Consider the following 26,970-nt stretch of genomic DNA (forward strand, 5'->3'; position numbering starts at 1 on the left):
CCAGACTTTGGAACAACTTGCGTAGAGACTTGGCATTCCAGGCTACAGCTCCCAGACTCTGGAATATCTTGCGTGGAGATTTGGAATTCCAGGCTGTAGCTCCCAGACACTGGAACAACTTGCGTGGAGATTTGGAATTCCAGGCTGTAGCTCCCAGACACTGGAACAACTTGCATGGAGACCTGGAATTACAGGCTACAGCTCCCAGACTCTGGAACATCTTGCGTGGAGATCTGGCATTCCAGGCTGTAGCTCCCAGACTCTGGAACAACTTGCGTGGAGACCTGGCATTCCAGGCTGTAGCTCCCAGACTCTGGAACAACTTGCGTGGAGACCTGGCATTCCAGGCTGTAGCTCCCAGACTCTGGAACAAATTCCGTGGAGACCTGGCATTCCAGGCTGTAGCTCCCGGACTATGGAACAACTTACGTGGAGACTTGGAATTCCAGGCTGTAGCTCCCAGACTCTGTAACAAATTGCGTAGGGACCTGGCATTTCAGGCTGTAGCTCCCAGACTCTGGAACAAAATGCGTGGAGACCTGGCATTCCAGGCTGTAGCTCCCAGACTCTGGAACAACTTGCATGGAGACCTGGGACCTATGGTTGCGTGTATTAATAATGTACGTTCAGGGTTAAGAAGGGGTTAAAAACAAAACAAATTGTGCGGCCAACACCAGGATTTGCGAGGGAGGGGCAGAGATCGAGAGAGTTATGATAAACGCGCATGCGTCTCCAGTCTCTCCTTTTTATCCATAGATTTATCAGATTTAATTTTTTATCATCCATAGCAGGGGTGTCAAAAGTGTGCCCCAGAGGCCATTTGCGGCCCACAGCTAAGGGCACATTCTAAAAATACTATTAAAATGAACAAAAACATAACAAAAGTGAAATGAAAAAGCTTGAAGGTTAAATGTAATTTAGAATAAGTTGCAATGTTGACTAATAAAACAAAGCTGTTTTTTTTTTCAAACTGTCATTTTGTTGTTTTCTCACTGTACCGAAAATGAACCGAACCGTGACCTCTAAACCGAGGTACGTACCAAACCAAAATTTTTGTGTACCCTACCCCAAACACACGTCAAAAGTGGTAAAGGAATGGCCAAATCAGGCTAGAATGAAAGTTTTAGAAAGGCCTTCCCAATGCCCTGACATAAACGTGTGGACAATGCTGAAGAAACAAGTTCATGTCAGAAAACCAACCAACTTAGCTGAACTGCACCAATTTTGTCAAGAGGAATGGTCAAAAATTGAAGCAGAAGCTTGTGGATGGCTACCAAAAGCGCCGTATTGCAGTGAAACTTGCCATGGGACATGTAAGCAAGTACTAACATTGCTGTATGTATACTTTTGACCCAGCACTTTTGCTCACATTTTCAGTAGACTGACGGAGATAGATCTACATATATCCATATTTACGAGTTATTTCTTTATATTCAGCTGAAAACAGCTAGTGTGTTAACCTTGAAGCGTTAGGAATGTAAGGAGTAGCCGTAACTCCCTTCTTATCTCTTCTGGTCCCAGGCTTAGCAGAACAGATATGTGGATTCGTTCCGGTAGGTGTAGGAGGGGGAGGTTTTCAGATCAACTAGGCGACGCGAATGGAATGTGTTGTTTTTTAGGTTGGTCTCTCCAAAGCTTTGGAATATATTGCAAAATACCTATTCTGTTCTGGGTTATCATTTAAAATCAGCTTATGTGTCATCAAAAAACTTGGGATTGACCAACAACTTAAATTCCCTCTGAGGAACATCTGTTCCAAACACAGCAAAACCCATGAAAAAATTCATAAAAGAACCAAACTTCATGAATGTTATTTGTGACAAACAAGTATGTGCCCCAATCACTCTATCACAAAAATTAAGAGTTGTAGAAATGATCGGAAACTCAAGACTTAATGTTCTTTACAAGTGTATGTCAACTTTTGATTACAGGTCACGACAAATAAACAATGTTGATTACCATCTAGACTTGGAACCCACCTCTCCCGTCCCACCTCGTGACGCCTCAGTCGTACTCGCAGTGATTGCTCGCGGAGATGCCGCGGTAATTGTTCTCGAGCGTGGCCCCGTTATTCCATTAACGGCCCCTGTTGACGAGGCTAATGGCGAGAGACCTCGTTTGCATGGCATTACCTAATTGAGCCCGAGGCCTGGCAAGAAAACAAGGCTGAGATCGCGTTACTGATGGATGGTGGCAACGGTCCGGCAGCAAGCATTTACCCGACAGCTATATTAATTAACAGCTATCCCGTTACACGGGCTTTAACGGGGATGAATAAGTGAACAAGGTGACGTGGTCTGCGACATAGTGTGTTCTAATGGAGGATCCACACTAGTACGGGATGTGGATCTTATTACTCATTTCCTAAAGGAGGAAACTGAGCCAGTGTTTCCTTGTACCAGCTTTGAAGTAAATCACCGCACAAAGCCCCTTACTAATACTTTTAATTGGGAGTTAATTATGCAATCATCGAAGGAGGACGGCTGATGTCAGGACCGACCGACCGGTCACGGTCCGCGGCGGCCTTGAACGTGGTATCTGTCCATCGCACCGGAGTCTTAGATGAAGCGGGTCAGCCGGGTCAGTCTTTTGTTATGTAAAGATGCGCCACACGATCCATCAGGATAAAAAGGGGAGGGAAAAAGAAGCCGTTCAGATAAGCTTGCCTTCATCAGATAATTAAAGATGCCTTCGCTCCAGTTTCCCCCCTCGTAACGGGAGTGTCTGATCATCTTTCAAGAAGCTCATCAGTCAGAGTTGCTCCTCGAGAGCCTCCTCCTGCTTCGTCCTTTACGTCCTAAATATATTGTAGTGGTCGCTCTACCAGCAAATTACCGTATTTTCCTGACCATAGGGCCATACTCGCCGACCCTCCCGGATTTTCCGGGAGACTCCCGAAATTCAGCGCTGGAGGCCACGCCCCCTTCAGCTCCATGCGGACCTGAGTGAAGACAGCCTGTTTTCGCATCTGCTTTCCCACTATATAAACAGCGTGTCTACCCCTGCCCTATGGTTTCTTATGTAGGTTTATTGTTAGAAAGTTTCATTAACGTCCTCCCAGCGCGGTAACAACACACAACAACAGCAGTCGCGTTTTTGTCTACCGTAAAGCAGTTCATCTGCCGTAAACAGCAATGTTGTGACACTCTTAAACAGGACAATACTGCCATCTACTGTGCATGTATATGTGACAATTACATCTACGGCTTTTAGACAAGGATACGAAGCAGAAGAACGAGGAAGATACAGCCGTGGCGACGCCGACGACGAGTAAGATGAAGAAATACGCTTGTAAGTTCCAAGCCGCAGCTGCGATTGGACCTGGATAGTGTCGTGGAAATTTTCTTAAAGACGATCCTTTAAAATGATTTATTAAAGTAACAAACAAATAATAACAAGCTTTGCAAAGCGAGACCAAACCAGAACGACACATCCGTTCGTTCCAGCTTGTTCTAACTCCTTTAGAATTTGACATGACAATTATACATTCTCAGAAGTCCCACCCTCCATGCTCATTTACATACAGTACACAAGTGCAATGAATACTCAAATTCCTGTGAAGAGAAGAGGGTGTCGTTTGCCCAGAGGAGGGGGGGTCACTCAGGAAAGGGGAACAATTTAGCTCTGTTGGGGGTCAAGAATAAATGACACATATGCCCAGGTCAACTAAAGTCCACATGTTACATCAAAGACACAGGAGACAGAGCTTGATCAGGTAATAGATCTCTTGCTAAGTGTCACATTCCTGAGCCCAATAAACAACTTTTGGTACCCAGTTCAAAGAACATCATCTATTAAAACGAGTACAAGTAATTTTGCTATCACAATAGCCTCCGGGAAGAAGTAGTGGTAGTTGGAAAAATAGTGACAGAGAATAGAACAAGGATGGACAATTCAACCCTTAACCCAACAGTGAGTAGATAGATGAGTGTTATGTGTGTGTATATGTGTAAATAAATGAACACTGAAATTCCATTTCTACCGCTTATTCCCTTTGGGGGTCGCGGGCTGAAATTCAAGTATGTATTTTATGTATATATATATATATATATATATATATACACATGGATGATACAGTAGAGGATTGGGAGAATGTCATGTGGTCAGATGAAACCAAAATATAACTTTTTGGTATAAACTCAACTCGTCCTGTTTGGAGGAAGAAGAATAATGAGCCGCATCCCAAGAACACCATACCTACTGTGAAGCATGGGGGTGGAAACATCATGCTTTGGGGCTGTTTTTCTGCTAAGGGGACAGGACGATTGATCCGTGTTAAGGGAAGAATGAATGGGGCCATGTATCGTGAGATTTTGAGCCAAAACCTCCTTCCATCAGTGAGAGCTTTGAATGGTTGACCAAATACTTATTTTCCACCATAACTTACAAATAAATTCTTTAAAATTCCTACAATGTGAAATCCTGGATTTTTTTTTCACATTCTGTCTCTCACAGTTGAAGTGTACCTATGATGAAAATTACAGACCTCTGTCATCATTTTAAGTGGGAGAACTTGCACAATCGGTGGCTGACTAAATACTATAAACCAGGGGTGTCAAACCCAAATACAGAGTGGGCCAAAATTTAAAACTGAACAAAGCCATGGGCCAAAATTGAACAAATTAACCTTTTACCTTTAATAGGGACGCAAATGAGTTTTGCATTGAATATTGAGCAAGCAAGGCTTATATAACTTTATAGTGACATGCAAAATCGGGTTTCAAATAATATTAATACAAAAATATCAATGGCATATCAAATACAATTTTAATAAAAATGGAATGCCTCTTTTCTGTTTGCAGCATTCCGAGGTAAACATCAAAATATTTTTTTTTCCACAGGCTAATAATACATTCGAAAATAAAATAATAATAATAAATGAAAGGTGGCGACTTGTCCAGGGTGTACCCTGCCTTCCGCCCGATTGTAGCTGAGATAGGCGCCAGCGCCCCCCGCGACGCCGAAAGGGAATAAGCGGTAGAAAATGGATGGATGGAATCAAACACTGACGCTTTGAAGTAGTAAGAGTGTGCATGGATAAAAAGTGAATTACTGCTCAGTTTGCTACACTAACTTAATAGTGCAAAATCAATTTTCAGATAACAAACAAAAAAATCATCAATGGTATATTAAATACAATTTGTTCTCCCGAAATGTGTTTGTCATTCTTGTTTGGTGTGGGTGCACAGTGTGGCGCATATTTGTAACAGTGTTAAAGTTGTTTTTATATGGCCACCCTCAGTGTGACCTGTATGGCTGTTGACCAAGTATGCTGTGCATTCACTTGTGTGTGTAAAAGCTGCAAATATTAATGTGACTGGGTTCGGCACACTGTTTGTACGGAGGAAAAGCAGACGTGATGACAGGTTGTAGGGAACGCTAAAGGGAGTGCCTTAAAGGCACGCCCCCAATATTGTTGTCCGGGTGGAATTTGGTAGAAATTCGGGAGAATGGTTGATTTTCGGGAGGGGCACTGAACTTTGGGAGTCTCCCGGGAAAATTGGGAGGGTTGGCAAGTATGATATCGGCGGGCCAGCTCTTATGTTAAATTGATATTGCCTCAAGGGCCAAATTTGGCCCGCGGGCCAGAGTTTGACACCCATGCTATAAACCATCAGACTGGTGTGGTGGGTAGTAGTGAGTTTCAGTAGGCCTTTAATTATTGCATCGGCTGTCATAATTGCAGCTTGTAAATAAAAACCGTAGTCCCATCGCCCCCCCCCCACCTCGACACACCTCTTGCTTCTTGTCAAAACTTCAGCACCACCTGTCACTGCTTCCCCGTTTCAGTCCCCCCCCCCCCCCTCCCCACCCTCCGTTGCCAGTTTTTAACTACACTCCACTCTGGCCTCTGCTCCACTCGCTACAGCCCCAACACGAGTGCAAACAATCAAAGTGTTTGGCAACGCTAAAATATGCATGGCTATCCATGACAGACGGATAAAGCAGGGCAATTAGCCACGTAATCCTAGAGCACGGCGCGGGAAAAGGCCGCCTCAGCTGTCCTCCCCGGCCCTCCATCCCTTTACTCTCTTGCTCTCTATTAGTTAAATGTACACCGCGTGTCGTCTCCCTATCAAATCCAGTAACACTTCGCCTAATTGGCTTATAAATAATACAGCAGGGCCCGCATTATAATTTCATCAGTGGTAAACATTGCAGGGGGGCAGTTGGTGAAGAACCTATCCCTCATTAATTTCTTAATTTGGGAAGTGAGAGGATGAAAAAAAAACAAACAAACCCGGGAACAAAACGTGAAGAAGGCAAGATGTCAGGTATTCAACGTTGTCGGGAGCTCTGTGCAATAGGCGATGAGTGCGCCGCCGTCCTGGTTTTACGCAAACACACAAATAAACACACTTTTTCCCTTCCCCGGCCCCAATTGCCTGTTCTTTTTTTACACCAACCCCATGAATATTTAATACAAAGCAACATAAATATGCATTCTAATGGTTTTTGCACATAGTTATTAGCAGTATTTCCTTCTTCTCCCCCCGACAAAAATACTCATTAAAAATTCCACATAACCAGGCTGGGAAATACAGTCGCGATCAAAAGTTTACATACACTTGTAAAGAACATCATGTCATGGCTGTCTTCAGTTTCCAATCATTTCTATAACTATTATTTACTTTGTGATGGAGTGATTGGAGCTCATACTTGTTGGCAGAGGTGGGTAGTAACGCGTTACATTTACTCCCTTACATCTACTTGAGTAACTTTTGGGATAAATTGTACTTCTAAGAGTAGTTTTAATGCAACATACTTTTACTTTTACTTAAGTATGTTTATAGAGAAGAAACGCTACTTTTACTCCGTTCCATTTATCTACATTCAGCTCGCTACTCGCTACTGATTTTTATCGATCTGTTAATGCACGCTTTGATTGTTTGGTTTGTCAGACAGACCTTCAAAGTATGATCCATCACATGCCTGCGTTTCACCAATCAAATGCAGTCACTGGTGACGTTTGACTCCGTTTCACCAATCAAATGCAGTCACTGGTGACGCTCGACTCCGTTTCACCGATCGAATGCAATCACTGGTGACGTTTGACTCCATTTCACCGATCAAATGCAGTCACTGGTTACGTTTCGACTCCGTTTCACCGATCAAATGCAGTCACTAGTGATGTTTGACTCCGTTTCACCAATCAAATGCATTCACTGGTGACGTTTCACTCCGTTTCACCAATCAAATGCAGTCACTGGTGACGTTTGACTCCGTTTCACCAATCAAATGCGGTCACTGGTGACGTTTGACTCCGTTTCACCAATCAAATGCAGTCACTGGTGACGTTTGACTCCGTTTCATCAATTAAATGCAGTCACTGGTTACGTTTCACTCCGTTTTACCGATCAAATGCAGTCACTGGTGACATTTGACTCCGTTTCACCAATCAAATGCAGTCACTGGTGACGTTTCACTCCGTTTCACCAATCAAATACAGTCACTGGTGACGTTTGACTCCGTTTTACCAATCAAATGCAGTCACTGGTGACGTTCGACTCCGTTTCACCACTCAAATGCAGTCACTGGTGACGTTTCACTCCGTTTCACCAATCCAATGCAGTCACTGGAGATGTTTGACTCCGTTTCAACAATCAAATGCAGTCACTGGTGACGTTTGGCTCCGTTTCACCGATCGAATGCAGTCACTGGTGACGTTTGACTCCATTTCACCAATCAAATGCAGTCACTGGTGACATTTGACTCCGTTTCACCAATCGAATGCAGTCACTGGTGACGTTTGACTCCGTTTTACCAATCAAATGCAGTCACTGGTGACGTTTGACTCCGTTTCACCGATCAAATGCAGTCACTGGTGATGTTTGACTCCGTTTCACCAATAAAATGCAGTCACTGGTGACGTTTGACTCCGTTTCATCAATCAAATGCAGTCACTAGTGACGCTCGACTCCGTTTCACCGATCAAATGCAGTCACTGGTGACGTTTGACTTCGTTTCACCAATAAATACGGTCACTGGTGACATTTAACTCTGCTTCACCGATCAAATGCAGTCACCGGTGACGTTCGACTCTGTTCCACCAATCAAATGCAGTCACTGGTGACGTTTGACTCCGTTTCACTGATCACATGCAGTCACTGGTGACGTTCGACTTCGTTTCACCAATCAAATGCAGTCACTGGTGACGTTTTACTCCGTTTCACCAATCAAATACAGTCACTGGTGACGTTTGACTCCGTTTCACCACTCAAATGCAGTCACTGGTGACGTTTCACTCCTTTTCACCAATCAAATGCAGTCACTGGAGATGTTTGACTCCGTTTCACTAATCAAATGCAGTCACTGGTGACGTTTGACTCCGTTTCACCAATCAAATGCAGTCACTGGTGACGTTCGACTCCGTTTCACCAATCAAATGCAGTCACTGGTGAGGTTCGACTCCGTTTCACCAATCAAATGCAGTCACTGGTGACGTTTGACTCCGTTTCACCAATCAAATGCAGTCACTGGTGACGTTCGACTACGTTTCACCAATCAAATGCAGTCACTGGTGAGGTTCGACTCCGTTTCACCAATCAAATGCAGTCACTGGTGACGTTTGACTCCGTTTCACCAATCAAACAGAGCCAGGCGGTCACATGATTAACTGCACACTTTTTTTCTTCTCTTTGTTATAAACCTTCATTCATAAATTTCAACATTTACAAACATTGATTGATTGATTGATTGAAACTTTTATTAGTAGATTGCACACTTCAGTACATATTCTGTACAATTGACCACTAAATGGTAACACCCCAATATGTTTTTCAACTTGTTTAAGTCGGGGTCCACGTTAATCAATTCATGGAAAGTTGAAAAAAGATGCTGAAAATAATAATCAAAGTAAGTACAAAACAGTATAAAAACCGTACAAAACAGCGCCAGGGGGTTGTAAATTCAAAGTAACTGAAATAGAATGCATAAAAATTATATATATAAAATAAACAAAGTGCAAAGCCATAGGCTCACGCAATCTCAGTAAATAAGTTAAATTTGGAACACAGCATTATCGTTTTCACAGCTTTTTGGTTGTTAGAGGTAGAGTGTTTTAATGTAGAGTTCTAAATCTTTTTTAAAGGCACAAAAAACAGGTCGGGTATTGAGAAACTTACATTTATGAATATAAAACTTAGCCAATAGTATAATGAGGTTGCAAAGGTAAAATTCATTTTCAATTTTTTTTCCAATACAGTGTAAAACCAAATATATATCATTTAATATATATTATTGTTTTAGTTGCTTAATAGATATTCCTGGCTGTGAATTTGTTCATTGCTATTTTTATGTTTTTGTGCATTACTTGTTGCCGTCATCATTAAACAAACAGGTTACTCATCAGTTACTCAGTACTTGAGTAGTTTTTTCACAACATACTTTTTACTTTTACTCAAGTAAATATTTGGGTGACTACTCCTTACTTTTACTTGAGTAATACATCTCTAAAGTAACTGTACTCTTACTCGAGTACAATTTCTGGCTACTCTACCCACTTCTGCTTGTTGGTCACAAAAAACATTAATGAAGTTTTCTTCTTTTATGGATTTATTATGGCTCTACTGAAAATGTGACAAGGTCAAAAGTATACATACAGCAATGTTAATATTTGCTTACATGTCCCTTGGAAAGTTTCACTGCTTATAAGGCCCATTTGGTAGCCATCCACAAGTTTCTGCTTGCAGAAGGTAGCGTGGCCGAGCGGTCTTAGGCGCTGGATTAAGGCTCCAGTCTCTCCGGAGGCGTGGGTTCAAATCCCACCGCTGCCAGAATTCTTTTATCATGAATTGATAAACTTGGACCCCGACCTAAACAAATTAAAAAATGTATTCCGGTGTTATCATTTAGTGGTCAATTGTGCAGAATATGTAATCTACTCTACAATCTACTAATAAAAGTTTCAATCAATCAATGCTTAAATTTTTGATCACTCCTCTTTACAAAATTGGTGCAGTTCAGCTAAATGTGTTAGTTCTCGGACTTGTTTCTTCAGCATTGTCCACACGTTTCAGTCAGGACTTTGGGAAGGCCTTTATTTTAGCCTGATTTAGCCATTCCTTTACCACTTTTGACGTGTGTTTAGGGTCATTGTCCTGTTTGTCCTGTCATTGTCCTGGGCTGATGATTTTAGCTTGTCTTGAATAGTTTGGAGTTAATCCTCCTTTTTCATTGTCTCATTTACTCTGTAAAGCACCACTTCATGCAAAACAGGCCCAGAGTATAATACTACCACCACCATGCTTGACAATAGGTCTGGTGTTCCTGGGATTAAAGACCTGACCTTTTCACACCTTTATCTTTGTCCATGTGATGGCAGATGAAACAACATTGAGCTGTGTATGTAAACTTTTGATGCGATGAGGTGGAGACTTGTCCAGGGTGTACTCCGCCTTCCGCCCGATTGTAGCTGAGATAGGCGCCAGCGCCCCCCGCGATCCCAATAGGGAATAAGCGGTAGAAAAATGGATGGATGGATGTAAGTTCTCCTCCCCGAGAAGAGGCAAGCATGAAGACTGCCTGGAACTAAACCGAGAAGTAAAACAGTTGCTTTTTCTGTCAGCCGTTAAAAAAGCATTTACCCACAAGAGAGGCGCGCTCGTTTTTAATTTCAGTCAACAGCTGCGTGATGAAATCCTTTTAGCAAAAAAAAAAAAAAAAAAAAAAAGGCCCCGAGTTTGGCAGGTAAATGTCAGTCAAACCTGCTATTATATTGCATAATGCACTTTTAAGGGAATGTAACACGGCGTTTTGAAACATGACTCTGATCTCCCAAAGACAGATATTAAAGCAAACTCTCAAATGAGCCATTTCCCCACCCCCGCTATCCGCTTTTTTTTTTTTCCCGCTGAAATGTGGCATATACCTTTTTTTTTTTTTTTTACCCAAAAAACACTGAGAGCCCTTCAAAGGGAAAGTTAAGTGCCGCACGTTGGCGGTGAGATTTTGAAAAGCGAGCCACCTGAAGGCAATCTGTCTCCGCTGGAACCTCGCTTGTCAGCGCCGCCGAGAGCTGTCACTTGGCGGTGCCAACGCCGATGGAGACAGACATCCATCATCCGCCGCCTCGCCGCCATGTGACGTCTGGCGGCCCGGCGGAGGAGTGTGCTCTGCCTTAAGATGTGCTCGGCTAGTCTTGCAAAAGAGCTTTTTGTTCCCGTCTCTCTCTCATCTTAAGGCGGAAAAAATATATTTAAAAAAAAAAAAAAAAGGAGCTGGCAATGAAGACGTAACTGTCCGTCAATCCTTCTCTCAAAGGCACATCACACAAAAAGGTAGCTAAACGACAGTTAACATTGGCGGGGAGAGGCTGCAAAACAGCTTGATTTAGAATCTGCTGAAACTACCGAGTATCAAAAGTGTTTATTCCCGTCATCAGGATAAAAAGGATCCGTTATGCCAACTTTGGAACTTTATTCATGAGCCATTTTTCCAAATCGGTGCCATTTGCAGGGAATACAATTTACAAATTTGTTTATCAAGCTGTTTCCAAATGAGAACAAGGGTGTCCAAACTTTTTCCACTGAGGGCCGCAGACTGAAAAACCTAAGCATCCGGGGCCATTTTGATATTTTTCTTTTTTAAAAGCAATACAATAGTTGTTGTAGGGCTTCACGGTGGAAGAGGGGTTAGTGCGTCTGCCTCACAATACAAAGGTCCTGAGTAATCTGGGGTTCAATCCCAAAGTCGGGATCTTTCTGTGTGGAGTTTGCATGTCCTCCCCGTGACTGCGTGGGTTCACCCCGGGTACTCCGGCTTCCTCCCACCTCCAAAGACATGCACCTGGGGATAGGCCCCTCCCGCCTCCAAAGACATACATTTGGGGATAGGCCCCTCCCACTTCCATTGTACTGTGCTTCAACAAATGAAATGAATTATATTTATATAGCGCTTTTTTCTAGTGACTCAGAGCGCTTTACATAGTGAAACCCAATATCTATGTTACATTTAAACCAGTGTGGGAGGCACTGGGAGCAGGAGGGTAAAGTGTCTTGCCCAAGGACACAACGGCAGTGACTAGGATGGCGGAAGCGGGAATCGAACCTGCAACCCTCAAGTGCTTCCTGTGCACTTAAGAAGTGACTTTAAGGTTTTACTACTTACGTATAAAATACTACACGGTCTAGCTCCATCCTATCTTGCCGATTGTATTGTACCATATGTCCCGGCAAGAAATCTGCGTTCAAAAGACTCCGGCTTATTAGTGATTCCTAGAGCCCAAAAAAAGTCTGCGGGCTATAGAGCGTTTTCCGTTCGGGCTCCAGTACTCTGGAATGCCCTCCCGGTAACAGTTTGAGATGCTACCTCAGTAGAAGCATTTAAGTCTCACCTTAAATCTCATCTGTATACTCTAGCCTTTAAATAGATCTCCTTTTTAGACCAGTTGATCTGCCGCTTCTTTTCTTTTTTCTCCTATGTCCCCCCCTCCCTTGTGTAGGGGGTCCGGTCTGATGACCATGGATGAAGTACTGGCTGTCCAGAGTCGAGACCCAGGATGGACCGCTCGTCGGGACCCAGGATGGACCACTCGCCTGTATCGGTTGGGGACATCTCTACGCTGCTGATCCGCCTGCGCTTGAGATGGTTTCCTGTGGACGGGACTTTCGTTGCTGTCTTGGATCCGCTTGAACTGAACTCTCGCGGCTGTGTTGGAGCCACTATGGATTGAACTTTCACAGTATCATGTTAGACCCGCTCGACATCCATTGCTTTCGGTCCCCTAGAGAGGGGGGGTTGCCCACATCTGAGGTCCTCTCCAAGGTTTCTCATAGTCAGCATTGTCACTGGCGTCCCACTGGATGTGAATTCTCCCTGCCCACTGGGTGTGAGTTTTCCTTGCCCTTTTGTGGGTTCTTCCGAGGATGTTGTAGTCGTAATGATTTGTGCAGTCCTTTGAGACATTTGTGATTTGGGGCTATATAAATAAACATTGATTGATTGATTGATTGAAGTAGCTGGCACGGCCGCTCTACCAACCGAGCTATACCGTATTATTATGGTGTGTGTATAACGTAAGACATTATCTGGCGCTTTGTTTCACAATATTATGCAAAAGCAACTTTTCTTACCTTCTGGTACCTGCTGATCTGTATTTGGGATCTGCATAAGTCCTAAAAAAAAATTGCAGGCGGCCGCCTTTGTAGTAGTCGATAAGCTTCTAATTTTTCTCAATCTTCTTGTTATGGGACATTCACCCTCCGCTGTTGCCATTTTAATATAAAATAGTGTAAAGTTTTATACGTATATCTGTCAGTAAACTTGCCATGGAAGCGCTAGAACATACCGTAGTAGTGAGTTTATATTATTCACCCAAGGAACTTTAGTTATGGACACATTTTGTTGCACTAGTGAGCCACGGATGAGGAGATGCTGCTCTGTTATTGATTGAAGTAAAGTCTGAATGTCATTAAAACAGTTAGCGCCATCTTTTGACACTTCTTCCACCCCCGTCCTTGCACGCTACACCGCTACAGTAAAGATGACGGGGAGAAGACGCCGTCGAAGGTGAGCCACGTATATAAGACCGCCCACAGACCGCATCCTGAAGCAACTGGGGGTACTTGAAGGTATGCCAAGGGGTACTTGAGATTTTTTTTTAATATTCTAAAAATTGCAAAAATTCAAAAATCCTTAATAAATATATTTATTGAATAATACTTCAACAAATTATGAATGTAAGTTAATAAACTTTGAAAATAAATGCAACAATGCAATATTCAGTGTTGACAGTTAGATTTTTTTGTTGACATGTTCCATAAATATTGATGTTAAAGATTTATTTTTTTGTGAAGAAATGTTTACTTCATGAATCCAAATGGATCTCTACTACAATCCCCAAAGAGGGCACTTTAAATTGATGATTACTTCCATGTGTAGAAATCTTTATTTATAATTGAACCACTTGTTTATTTTTCAACAAGTTTTTAGTTATTTTTTTTTAATCTTCTTTTCCAAATAGTTCAAGAAAGACCACTACAAATGAGCAATACTTTGCACTGTTATACAATTTAATGAATCAGAAACTGATGAAATAGTGCTGTATTTTACTTCTTCATCTAATTTTTTCAACCAAAAATGCTTTGCTCTGATTAGGGCAGTGGTTCTTAACTTGGGTTCGATCGAATCCTAGGGGTTCGGTGAGTCGGGCTCAGGGGTTCAGCAGAGGTCGAAACCCCCCCGACTCATTGTTTGTATAAAAACTTCTCCCTATCGCCGTACTACGGATACGGCAAGCAGGTGTGTAATTTGTTGTGAGTTTATGAACTGTGTTGGTTTTGTTGGTTGAACAAGGTGATGTTCAAGCACCGTTCATTTTGTGCACCAGTAAAAAAAACATAGTAGCACTTTAGTATGAGGAACATATTCACCATTAATGAGTTGCTTATTGACATGCAAATTAGTAACATATTTTTGAGGCTTGTGTGGCATTGTAATGCCGGATTGTTTCTTCCAGGGATGCGTCGAAGCGATGAACACAACAAAGGTAAGATATAAAGGTATTCATTAAATGACAAAAGGCTAGGAACAAAAACACTGATTGTAAAGAGAAGGCAAACAAAAGACGCTAACATGAAAGCTAGGATAACACTAGGAAACTACAATTTGGCTCAAGGGCACAAACGAGAAAACAAATCATCAGTATGAAAACTGGAATAAACTAGTGGCATAGCTTGAGAGCTAACGAGAAAATACATACGATAGAAAGATGAGAGTCGTCACTGTAGCACGTAGGCAAATTAGGATCCGAGAATGAATAACGAAAAGGGGCGCGTTTAAATAAGGGAGGTGATTAGAAGAAAACAGCTGTGCGTGGATAACAAGGGGCAGGTGAACTAATGAGCTACCATGGTCACAGACTAAACAGGAAATAAAGACAGGGTGATACACAAATGGAACAATAAACCAGAATATGTACAGATCCGAGTAGAGGATCGCAACAATATTGGCTCTTTACTAGTCGTTATCAAGTACTTATTAATGCCTTATTGGGCATGGGCTTATTTTAACCCTAACCCTCCAATCCCGGACCTAACCCTAACCAAATACCTCTAAATTAAGTATTTTGTTGCAATCTGCTGCTCAGATCTTCACGTTTTTTTTTTTCCATCTTTGTTTCATTCTCAGTCTGACCCGTTTACTTCCTGTTTTTGTCCATCACTATGGTTACGCATCAGTCCACCTGTTAGTCTCGCCCCGCACACCTGCTACTAATTTTCACCCTCCTATTTAAGCTCCCCTTTTTCTGTTTACTCATTCTCGGATGCTAATTTGCCCACGCGCAACAGTGAGGACTCTCATCATTCTATGTATGTATTTTCTCGCTAGCTCTCATGCTAAGCCACTTTATTTTCCAGCTTTCATGCTGAATGTTTTTGTTTACTCTTTTGTGTCCTCGTACCAAGTTTTAGTTTTCCTTGTGTTTTATCCTAGCTTTCACGCTAGCGTCTTTTGTTTACCTTTTCTGTTTACACCAGTGTTTTTGTTCATAGCCTTTTATTATTAAATAAATACCCTTTAACTTACCTTGTTCGACGCATCCTTGGGAAAACAACGCCGGCATTACCATGCCGAAGAAAGAGTCATCACATCTTTGTTACTTAGAATATCATCAATCAATCAATGTTTATTTATATAGCCCCAAATCACAAATGTCTCAAAGGACTGCACAAATCATTACGACTACAACATCCTCGGAAGAACCCACAAAAGGGCAAGGAAAACTCACACCCAGTGGGCAGAGAGAATTCACATCCAGTGGGACGCCAGTGACAATGCTGACTATGAGAAACCTTGGAGAGGACCTCAGATGTGGGCAACCCCCCCTCTCTAGGGGACCGAAAGCAATGGATGTCGAGCGGGTCTAACATGATATTGTGAAAGTTCAATCCATAGTGGCTCCAACACAGCCGCGAGAGTTCAGTTCAAGCGGATCCAAGACAGCAACGAAAGTCCCGTCCACAGGAAACCATCTCAAGCGGAGGCGGATCAGCAGCGTAGAGATGTCCCCAACCGATACACAGGCGAGCGGTCCATCCTGGGTCCCGACGAGCGGTCCATCCTGGGTCTCGACTCTGGACAGCCAGTACTTCATCCATGGTCATCGGACCGGACCCCCTCCTCAAGGGAGGGGGGGACATAGGAGAAAGAAAAGAAGCGGCAGATCAACTGGTCTAAAAAGGAGGTCTATTTAAAGGCTAGAGTATACAGATGAGTTTTAAGGTGAGACTTAAATGCTTCTACTGAGGTAGCATCTCGAACTGTTACCGGGAGGGCATTCCAGAGTACTGGAGCCCGAACGGAAAACGCTCTATAGCCCGCAGACTTTTTTTGGGCTCTAGGAATCACTAATAAGCCGGAGTCTTTTGAACGCAGATTTCTTGCCGGGACATATGGTACAATACAATCGGCAAGATAGGCTGGAGCTAGACCGTGTAGTATTTTATACGTAAGTAGTAAAACCTTAAAGTCACATCTTAAGTGCACAGGAAGCCAGTGCAGGTGAGCCAGTACAGGTATATATGTATGTATATATGTATATAAAGGTATATACAGTACAGGCGTAATGTGATCAAACTTTCTTGTTCTTGTCAAAAGTCTAGCAGCCGCATTTTGTACCAACTGTAATCTTTTAATGCTAGACATGGGGAGACCCGAAAATAATACGTTACAGTAATCGAGACGAGACGTAACAAACGCATGGATAATGATCTCTCTTTACTAATCATTATCAAGTACTTATTAATGCCTTATTAACCTTAACCCTCCAATCCCGGACCTAACCCTAACCAAATAACTCTAAATTAAGTCTTTGTTACTTAGAATATGTTCCATTAGTGTCCGAAAAACTCTAAATTAAGTCTTTGTTACTTAGAACATGTTCCCCATACTAAAGTGTTACCAACTTTGTTTTGAATTTGTAAAAAAAAAGAGGGTTCGGTGAATGTGCAAATGAAACTGGTGGGGTTCGGTACCTCCAACAAGGTTAAGAACCACTGGATTAGGGTGTACTTGAATTAAAAAAAATGTTCACAGGGGGTACATCACTGAAAAAAGGTTGAGAATCACTAATGTAGACCACAAGGAACTATTTTAAATGTACAAATTATAAGAATATGACCCCTTTAATGCACCCTATGGTCCGGAAAATACGGTAAGTTAAGAAGGAACCAGTGCATTGCAAAACCCAGTGTTTGAGTGAATGCATGAAGTCCTAAACAAGGGGCTGATACAAATGTCACTGGGGTTAAACCAGCCGTCCCCCCCCCCCCCCCACTTAATTACCACAGAAGAAGAGGAGACAGGCAGCATGTTGAGACGGAGCTTAATTAATGTAGCAGTAAAAAGTGTCCCTCCCTCTCCTTGTCCGTTCTGCTGTTCAGTATTAGTTCCACCTCAGTGCTCCCCGAGCCACGGACAAATCGGGACTCTAATGATAGCACAGACAAGCGCCCCCCTCAGCCCGTCGCGGGTCACTGACCGCCCTCCCTTTCTCCCTCCCCCGGGGATGTACAAGGCGGGGGAGTCAACCAGTTAGAGGACCATGTTCACCCCATCAGCACCACACTGCACACCACAACCTTGCATATTGACTTCATTAACACTGACAAGGGTCTGTCTGTCTCTCTCTCTGTATGTGTGTGTGTGTGTGTGTGTGTGTGTGTGTGTGTGTGTGTGTGTGTTACCAGGTTAGAAGCCGTAACAAGAGGAGAACAGATGGGATCCGTCTCCAGACTTGATAAACTTCGAGCAGAAAAAGTTCACTTGAAACAAATGTAAAAAAATATATATATTTTTTTAGGAGGATTGTCTAACTACCGTTAGAACAATTCTGCTTATTGAAATATAATAATACGAATTAATAATACATGTCATTCTTTCTCAGGGATTCCTGAAACTACAGAGTGAAGTGAATTATATTTATATAGCGCTTTATATACTGAAACCCAATATATAAGTTACATTTAAAGCAGTGTGGGTGGCACTGGGAGCAGGCGGGTAAAGTGTCTTGCCCAAGGACACAACGGCAGTGACTAGGATGGCAGAAGCGGGAATGGAACCTGCAACCCTCAAGTTGCTGGCACGGCCACTCTACCAACCGAGCTATGCCGCCCTTGATCGCTCCGTTCCATATTAAAGCTTCAGAACAAACAAAGAAACACCGGCTGTGTTTCGGTTGCTAAAGGCAGCTGCAATCCAGCGCTTTCCACCAACAGCATTCTTCTTTGACGTCTCCATTATTAATTGAACAAATTGCAAAATATTCAGCAACACAGATGTCCAAATTACTGTGTAATTATGCGATTAAAGCAGACGACTTTTAGCCGTGAGTGGTGCTGGGATAAAATGTCCGCTCCAACCAATAACTCTACCAACCGAGCTATACCGCCCCAGAGGGTGAGTTTCCTTCAGATTTTTCTTTTTAACGCAAATACTGTTAAGATCCGTACTCCGATCTTCCCATATTATGGTTTATTGTCGCATTTTTATCACTCCGTCGTTCGACCCTCATACTTCCTGTTTAGTCATTACCATGGTTACTCATCAGTTCACCTGCTGCTCACGGCCCCGCACACCTGCTACAGATAATCACCGTCACTTTATAAGCCGTCCTCTTTTGTTTGTTCAGCCTGGGTTCATGATTTGCTTTTCACGCAACGAGTTACGCCTGCAATACTTTCATGTATTTATATTTTCGCTAAGCTTTTCACGCTAGCCATTGTTCATTCCAGTTCTCATGCTGAGGTGTTTGTTTTCTCTTTTGTACCCACAGGTCAGTTTAGTTTGTATTTTGTATCACCTAGTTCTCATACTAGCGTCTTTGGTTTCCTTTTGTTAGCTCCAGTGTTTTGTTTCTTAGATCCTTGTTGTAGAATAAATCTGTTAAAACTTACCTTTGCTGTGTTCAATTTTGACGCATCCTCGAGGGAATCGAACCCGGTACCAGGATGCCGAACAGACGTAACAAATACAGTGTTCGCGTTCACTTATGATGATGACAGCCAACTCTACATGTAGTCAACTGGAGGCTTGTCTTCATGAAATTAAACAATGGGATGTCTGCTAACTTTTTGCAACTCAACGCCAAGAAAACCGGAATGCTGATTATCGGTCCTGCTCGACACCGACCTCTATTTAATAATGCAACTTTAACATTTGACAACCAAACAATTACACAAGGCGACTCGGTAAAGAATCTGGGCATTATCTTCCACCCAACTCTCTCCTTTGAGTCACACGTTAAGAGTGTTACTAAAACGGCCTTCTTTCATCTCCGTAATATCGCAAAAATGTGTTCTATTTTGTTCACTAGCAACGCTGATATCATTATCCATGCGTTTGTTACGTCTCGTCTCGATTACTGTAACGTATTATTTTCGGGTCTCCCCATGTCTAGCATTAAAAGATTACAGTTGGTACAAAATGCGGCTGCTAGACTTTTGACAAGAACAAGAAAGTTTGATCATATTACGCCTGTACTGGCTCACCTAGACTGGCTTCCTGTGCACTTAAGATGTGACTTTAAGGTTTTACTACTTACGTATAAAATACTACACGGTCTAGCTCCAGGCTATCTTGCCGATTGTATTGTACCGTATGTCCCGGCAAGAAATCTGCGTTAAAAAAACTCTGGTTTATTAGTGATTCCCAGAGCCCAAAAAAAGTCTGCGGGCTATAGAGCGTTTTCTATTGGGGCTCTAGTACTCTGGAATGCCCTCTGGGTAATAGTTAGAGATGTTACCTTAGTAGAAGCATTTAAGTCCCATCTTAAAATTCATTCATATACTCTAGCCTTTAAATAGACTTTGTTTTTAGACCAGTTGATCTGCCGTTTCTTTTCTGTTCTACTCTGCCCACCTCTCCCTTGTGAAAGGGGGGGCACAGCTCCTGAACTGTCTCTGCTCTGGATGGTCTCCTGCTGGCCACACTATGGAATGGACTCTCACTATTATATTAAATCCACTATGGACTGGACTTTCACTATTATGTTATATCCACTATGGACTGGACTCTCACTATTATGTTAATCCACTATGGACTGGACTCTCACTATTATGTTAATCCACTATGGACTGGACTCTCACTATTATGTTAGATCCACTATGGACTGGACTCTCACTATTTTGTTAGATCCACTATGGACTGGACTCTCACACAATTATGTTAGATCCACTATGGACTGGACTCTCACACTATAATGTTAGATCCACAATGGACTGGACTCTTACACTATTATGTTAGATCCACTATGGACTGGACTCTCACTATTATGTTAGATCCACTATGGACTAGACTCTCACTATTATGTTAGATCCACTATGGACTGGACTCCCACTATTATGTTAGATCCACTATGGACTAGACTCTCACTATTATGTTGGATCCACCATGGACTAGACTCTCACTATTATGTTAGATCCACTATGGACTGGACTCTCACTATTATGTTAGATCCACTATGGACTGGACTCTCACTATTATGTTAGATCCACTATGGACTGGACTCTCACTATTATGTTAGATCCACTATGGACTGGACTCTCACTATTATGTTAATCCACTATGGACTGGACTCTCACTATTATGTTAGATCCACTATGGACTGGACTCTCACTATTTTGTTAGATCCACTATGGACTGGACTCTCACACTATAATGTTAGATCCACAATGGACTGGACTCTTACACTATTATGTTAGATCCACTATGGACTGGACTCTCACTATTATGTTAGATCCACTATGGACTAGACTCTCACTATTATGTTAGATTCACTATGGACTGGACTCTCACTATTATGTTAGATCCACTATGGACTGGACTCTCACTATTATGTTGGATCCACTATGGACTGGACTCTCACTATTATGTTAGATCCACTATGGACTGGACTCTCACTATTATGTTAATCCACTATGGACTGGACTCTCACTATTATGTTAATCCACTATGGACTGGACTCTCACTATTATGTTAGATCCACTATGGACTGGACTCTCACTATTATGTTAGATCCACTATGGACTGGACTCTCACTATTTTGTTAGATCCACTATGGACTGGACTCTCACACAATTATGTTAGATCCACTATGGACTGGACTCTCACACTATAATGTTAGATCCACAATGGACTGGACTCTTACACTATTATGTTAGATCCACTATGGACTGGACTCTCACTATTATGTTAGATCCACTATGGACTGGACTCTCACACTATAATGTTAGATCCACAATGGACTGGACTCTTACACTATTATGTTAGATCCACTATGGACTGGACTCTCACACAATTATGTTAGATCCACCATGGACTGGACTCTCACTATTATGTTAGATCCACTATGGACTGGACTCTCACTATTTTGTTAGATCCACTATGGACTGGACTCTCACTATTATGTTAGATCCACTATGGACTGGACTCTCACTATTATGTTGGATCCACTATGGACTGGACTCTCGCTATTATGTTAGATCCACTATGGACTGGACTCTCACTATTATGTTAGATCCACTATGGACTGGACTCTCACTATTATGTTAGATCCACTATGGACTGGACTCTCACACTATTATGTTAGATCCACTATGGACTGGAATCCCACTATTATGTTAGATCCACTATGGACTGGACTCTCACACTATTATGTTAGATCCACTATGGACTGGACTCTCACTATTATGTTAGATCCACTATGGACTGGACTCTCACTATTATGTTGGATCCACTATGGACTGGACTCTCACTATTATGTTAGATCCACTATGGACTGGACTCTCACTATTATGTTAATCCACTATGGACTGGACTCTCACTATTATGTTAATCCACTATGGACTGGACTCTCACTATTTTGTTAGATCCACTATGGACTGGACTCTCACACTATTATGTTAGATCCACTATGGACTGGACTCTCACTATTATGTTAGATCCACTATGGACTGGACTCTCACACAATTATGTTAGATCCACTATGGACTGGACTCTCACTATTATGTTAGATCCACTATGGACTGGACTCTCACACAATTATGTTAGATCCACTATGGACTGGACTCTCACTATTATGTTGGATCCACTATGGACTGGACTCTCGCTATTATGTTAGATCCACTATGGACTGGACTCTCACTATTATGTTAGATCCACTATGGACTGGACTCTCACTATTATGTTAGATCCACTATGGACTGGACTCTCACACTATTATGTTAGATCCACTATGGACTGGAATCCCACTATTATGTTAGATCCACTATGGACTGGACTCTCACACTATTATGTTAGATCCACTATGGACTGGACTCTCACTATTATGTTAGATCCACTATGGACTGGACTCTCACTATTATGTTGGATCCACTATGGACTGGACTCTCACTATTATGTTAGATCCACTATGGACTGGACTCTCACTATTATGTTAATCCACTATGGACTGGACTCTCACTATTATGTTAATCCACTATGGACTGGACTCTCACTATTTTGTTAGATCCACTATGGACTGGACTCTCACACTATTATGTTAGATCCACTATGGACTGGACTCTCACTATTATGTTAGATCCACTATGGACTGGACTCTCACACAATTATGTTAGATCCACCATGGACTGGACTCTCACTATTATGTTAGATCCACTATGGACTGGACTCTCACTATTTTGTTAGATCCACTATGGACTGGACTCTCACTATTATGTTAGATCCACTATGGACTGGACTCTCACTATTATGTTGGATCCACTATGGACTGGACTCTCGCTATTATGTTAGATCCACTATGGACTGGACTCCCACTATTATGTTAGATCCACTATGGACTGGACTCTCACACTATTATGTTAGATCCACTATGGACTGGACTCCCACTATTATGTTAGATCCACTATGGACTGGACTCTCACACTATTATGTTAGATCCACTATGGACTGGACTCTCACACTATTATGTTAGATCCACTATGGACTGGACTCTCACTATTATGTTAGATCCGCTATGGACTAGACTCTCACACTATTATGTTAGATCCACTATGGACTGGACTCTCACTATTATGTTAGATCCACTATGGACTGGACTCTCACACAATTATGTTAGATCCACCATGGACTGGACTCTCACTATTATGTTAGATCCACTATGGACTGGACTCTCACTATTTTGTTAGATCCACTATGGACTGGACTCTCACTATTATGTTAGATCCACTATGGACTGGACTCTCACTATTATGTTGGATCCACTATGGACTGGACTCTCGCTATTATGTTAGATCCACTATGGACTGGACTCCCACTATTATGTTAGATCCACTATGGACTGGACTCTCACACTATTATGTTAGATCCACTATGGACTGGACTCTCACACTATTATGTTAGATCCACTATGGACTGGACTCTCACTATTATGTTAGATCCGCTATGGACTAGACTCTCACACTATTATGTTAGATCCACTATGGACTGGACTCTCACTATTATGTTAGATCCACTATGGACTGGACTCTCACACAATTATGTTAGATCCACCATGGACTGGACTCTCACTATTATGTTAGATCCACTATGGACTGGACTCTCACTATTTTGTTAGATCCACTATGGACTGGACTCTCACTATTATGTTAGATCCACTATGGACTGGACTCTCACTATTATGTTGGATCCACTATGGACTGGACTCTCGCTATTATGTTAGATCCACTATGGACTGGACTCCCACTATTATGTTAGATCCACTATGGACTGGACTCTCACACTATTATGTTAGATCCACTATGGACTGGACTCCCACTATTATGTTAGATCCACTATGGACTGGACTCTCACACTATTATGTTAGATCCACTATGGACTGGACTCTCACACTATTATGTTAGATCCACTATGGACTGGACTCTCACTATTATGTTAGATCCGCTATGGACTAGACTCTCACACTATTATGTTAGATCCACTATGGACTGGACTCTCACTATTATGTTAGATCCACTATGGACTGGACTCTCACACTATTATGTTAGATCCACTATGGACTGGACTCTCACTATTATGTTAGATCCACTATGGACTGGACTCTCACACTATTATGTTAGATCCACTATGGACTGGACTCTCACACTATTATGTTAGATCCACTATGGACTGGACTCTCACTATTATGTTAGATCCGCTATGGACTAGACTCTCACACTATTATGTTAGATCCACTATGGACTGGACTCTCACTATTATGTTAGATCCACTATGGACTGGACTCTCACACAATTATGTTAGATCCACCATGGACTGGACTCTCACTATTATGTTAGATCCACTATGGACTGGACTCTCACTATTTTGTTAGATCCACTATGGACTGGACTCTCACTATTATGTTAGATCCACTATGGACTGGACTCTCACTATTATGTTGGATCCACTATGGACTGGACTCTCGCTATTATGTTAGATCCACTATGGACTGGACTCCCACTATTATGTTAGATCCACTATGGACTGGACTCTCACACTATTATGTTAGATCCACTATGGACTGGACTCCCACTATTATGTTAGATCCACTATGGACTGGACTCTCACACTATTATGTTAGATCCACTATGGACTGGACTCTCACACTATTATGTTAGATCCACTATGGACTGGACTCTCACTATTATGTTAGATCCGCTATGGACTAGACTCTCACACTATTATGTTAGATCCACTATGGACTGGACTCTCACTATTATGTTAGATCCACTATGGACTGGACTCTCACACTATTATGTTAGATCCACTATGGACTGGACTCCCACTATTATGTTAGATCCACTATGGACTGGACTCTCACACTATTATGTTAGATCCACTATGGACTGGACTCTCACACTATTATGTTAGATCCACTATGGACTGGACTCTCACTATTATGTTAGATCCGCTATGGACTAGACTCTCACACTATTATGTTAGATCCACTATGGACTGGACTCTCACTATTATGTTAGATCCACTATGGACTGGACTCTCACACTATTATGTTAGATCCACTATGGACTGGACTCCCACTATTATGTTAGATCCACTATGGACTGGACTCTCACACTATTATGTTAGATCCACTATGGACTGGACTCTCACACTATTATGTTAGATCCACTATGGACTGGACTCTCACTATTATGTTAGATCCGCTATGGACTAGACTCTCACACTATTATGTTAGATCCACTATGGACTGGACTCTCACTATTATGTTAGATGCACTATGGAATGGATTTTAACAATATTATGCTAGACCCACTCGACGTCCATTGCATCCGGTCTCCCTCAGAGGGTCGTGGGGGGGTCACCCACATCTGCGGTCCTCTCCGATATTTCTCATAGTCATTCACATTGACATCCCACTGGGTTGTGAGTTTTTCCTTGCCGTTATGTGGGATCTGAACCGAGGATGTCATTGTGGCTTGTGCAGCCCTTTGAGACACTTGTGTGGGCAGCAGCGGTGCCACGCCCAGGAATAATTTATGGTGATCTAACCCCCAATTCCAACCCTTAATGCTGAGTGCCAAGCAGGGAGGTAATAGGTCCCATTTTTATAGTCTTTGGTATGACTCGGCCGGGATTTGAACTCACAACCTACCGATCTCAGGGCGGACACTCTAACCACTAGGCCACTGAGTAGGTCCCCACGGCACGAGTCTGTCACAAATTTTATTAAAAGTTTGCATCCTGAAGATCCGCGATGACCTCATCATAGGACCAAAATTATACCACTGATGTGAATTCTTCAACCATAAGGTGCACAAGTAGGACACAACGGTAGTGACTAGAATGGTGGCGGCGGGGATCGAACCTGGAACCCTCGAGTTGCTGGCACGGCCGCTCTACCAACCGAGCCACGCCGCCTTGTATTTATAAGATAAATCTTCCATCACACACACTGCAACTCACGTGTCTTACAAGTGTGCATCGGTCAGCTTGAACAGTAATATGGTTTCCCCCCCAGTGTGTCTTCTATAAAAACCTGTAAAGCAGACTGAACAGATGAGAGGTTTTGCACCAATGTGTATTCTTTCGCGTCTTATCAAAGTTCCCTTGCGAGAAAATGTTTTACGACAAACTAAGCACATGAATGTTGTTCCTCCGGTGTGTATTTTCATGTTTTTAGATGTCTTTCCAAGTTCTGTCACAATAAGAGCATTCAAAGCGTGTGTTGTTGGTGTGACATGTTGTATCAGCGTCTTCATCATACGTATCAGCGTTGTGTGATCTTGTGTCGTCACTATCTGATTGTGGCGCTAAGAACTTGTCTGCTGGTGGTCTCCCTCAGCTTCTGTTGTCATGTGTCGAGTTGAGCACCTCTCTTTTCTCCACACTTTCACCTCCTCCAGTCCTTCTCGATGCCCTCCCCGCAGGGTTGTACGGTATACCGGTACTAGTATAGTATCACGGTACTAATGAATCACCTTTTTTTTTTTTACAGACCTGACGGCGTGTCGTGACATTGCTGGTTTTACGAGCAGAGGAGCATGTTCGGCAGCGCACACACACAGTGAGTACTTACAAGCAGACACAGTGTGTAGACAGAAAAGGGAGAACGGACGCATTTTGGCTTAAAAACTGACAATAAAGGTGAAGTTATAACACTGAAACACACTCAGGAAGAGGTGCTTTAAAGGCCGACTGAAATGAGATTTTCTTATTTAAACGGGGATAGCAGGTCTATTCTATGTGTCATACTTGATCATTTCAGCCATATTTTTGCTGAAAGGATTTAGTAGAGAACATCGATGATAAAGTTCGCAACTTTTGGTCGCTAATAAAAAAGCCTTGCCTGTACCGGAAGTAGCAGACGATGTGCCTGTGACGTCACGGGTTGTGGAGCTCCTCACATCTGAACATTGTTTACAATCATGGCCACCAGCAGCGTGAGCGATTCGGACCGAGAAAGCGACGATTTCC

The 26,970-nt window shown here is 42.5% G+C and overlaps 1 long non-coding RNA gene and 1 other non-coding gene across 4 annotated transcripts in view; both read left to right on the forward strand.

The window, feature by feature from the left end:
• LOC133536486 (uncharacterized) overlaps positions 1–26,970 on the forward strand; it is a 64,717-nt gene that overhangs the window by 15,404 nt on the left and 22,343 nt on the right. For all 3 annotated transcript variants that reach the window (XR_009802471.1, XR_009802472.1, XR_009802470.1), the window contains exon 3: positions 26,492–26,560. This is a non-coding gene — a long non-coding RNA (uncharacterized LOC133536486). The remainder of the gene's footprint in view (positions 1–26,491; positions 26,561–26,970) is intronic.
• trnal-aag (transfer RNA leucine (anticodon AAG)) lies at positions 9,695–9,776 on the forward strand. The gene has a single exon. It is a non-coding gene; the product is annotated as a tRNA-Leu (tRNA).

Source organism: Nerophis ophidion, linkage group LG17, assembly GCF_033978795.1.
Source record: "Nerophis ophidion isolate RoL-2023_Sa linkage group LG17, RoL_Noph_v1.0, whole genome shotgun sequence".
NCBI classification, from domain to species: domain Eukaryota; kingdom Metazoa; phylum Chordata; class Actinopteri; order Syngnathiformes; family Syngnathidae; genus Nerophis; species Nerophis ophidion.